Genomic DNA, 1,430 nt, shown 5'->3' with positions numbered 1-1,430 from the left:
GTCACATTCAGAACATTTACTTATATTCTGTCATATTCCATAAAGGCTTTGAATTTTCTCCTAACACAGTTTCACCATCTGCCATGGATGAGGGTAGACATTTTCAGATGAATGTAAACTGAGTTTATCACAATGACATTTACAAAAAATTTTAAAAGCTGTCCCCCAGGAAAAGAGAAAATGATGCTAAAGGAATATCTAAGACTTAACGAAGAATGCTTAAAAAAACTGAAAAACATAGTGATGAAGCTTTAAAAACTTGAAAAGTTTAAAAATATCTAATGTGGTATTTTAAAAAGGAAGAAATGTAACTGGAGGTATAGCTCAGTGGTAAATCCCTTGTTTAACACTTGTGAGGCCCCAAATTCTATTCTTCAGTATTGAAAAACAAACAAACAAAAACTGGATATCAATGTTAATCAAAAACAATATTTAAACTTATGTGTTTCAGCTGAAAGACTAAGACATTAACTTTCAAATTGTTACCTTAGGCACTCATGTAAAATGTCAAGTATAACTAGAAAAAGACAGAAATGCAATGATTAATTGAGACACACAAACTTAAATACCGCATAGTTTCTCTCATATGAGAAAACCAAAATACAAATAAAGAGCAAAGTAAAAGATAGATGATAAGAAATAGTAGACAGATCTTTTGCAGAAGGGAAGGGGGTCAAGAGAGAGGGGACAGTGTGAGAGTCCAGAGAGGAAGGGGATGAAAAAAGCAGTATGTGCTGTATACACGTACCACGTGCTAACTCCCCAGAAGGACTGAGTCATTATGTACTACAAACATGCACCAATAAAAAAATTTTTTTTTATTTTTTATTTTTTTTAATTTATTTTTTATTTTTTTTATTTTATTATTTTATTTTTTAAATTTTTTTTATTTTTTATTTTTTTATTTTTTTATTTTATTTTTTTTTAAATTTTTTAAATTTTTTTTTAAAAGCCTACAGCACCCGGTGTTCCCAGGCGGTCTCCCATCCAAGTACTAACCAGGCCCGACCCTGCTTAGCTTCTGAGATCAGACGAGATCGGGCACGTTCAGGGTGGTATGGCCGTAGACAATAAAAATTTTTAAAATGCCAACCAGGAGAAGAAAACAAATACAAGGAGACACAAGACAATACAACAAAATTTCTCAGTTGAAAGACCCATTAAAAACGATAATAGTAAATGTGGAAATACATTCAGGTTCTTTATTACTCGTAATGATTTTCAAAAAGTGAATCTGTAATATACCTAGATAAAGAGCTGTAGTTTTTTCAGATTGGACAAAACAGAAATCATAATCTATATCTCAGATGATATTTTATTATTTTTTGAGCACTCAAATGAGTAACAGTACATATGAGTTTATTAAAATGCAGTATATTCATTTTTTAAATTTAAAAATATTCTTCTTAATACATGCTTGCATCACACAA

At 30.5% G+C, this 1,430-nt stretch overlaps 1 non-coding gene across 1 annotated transcript; it reads right to left on the bottom strand.

Annotated features, from left to right (window-relative positions):
• Positions 1 to 950: 950 nt before the first annotated feature.
• LOC111758062 (5S ribosomal RNA) lies at positions 951 to 1,069 on the bottom strand. The gene has a single exon (XR_002792297.1). It is a non-coding gene; the product is annotated as a 5S ribosomal RNA (ribosomal RNA).
• Between the last annotated feature and the right edge of the window lie 361 nt (positions 1,070 to 1,430).

Source organism: Cavia porcellus, unplaced genomic scaffold (genome assembly GCF_034190915.1).
Source record: "Cavia porcellus strain 051 isolate PalLab524CR breed Dunkin Hartley unplaced genomic scaffold, mCavPor4.1 scaffold_20, whole genome shotgun sequence".
Lineage (NCBI taxonomy): Eukaryota > Metazoa > Chordata > Mammalia > Rodentia > Caviidae > Cavia > Cavia porcellus.
Note: the sequence above shows the minus strand (reverse complement) of the source record. Positions and strands in the feature narration are given on the sequence as shown.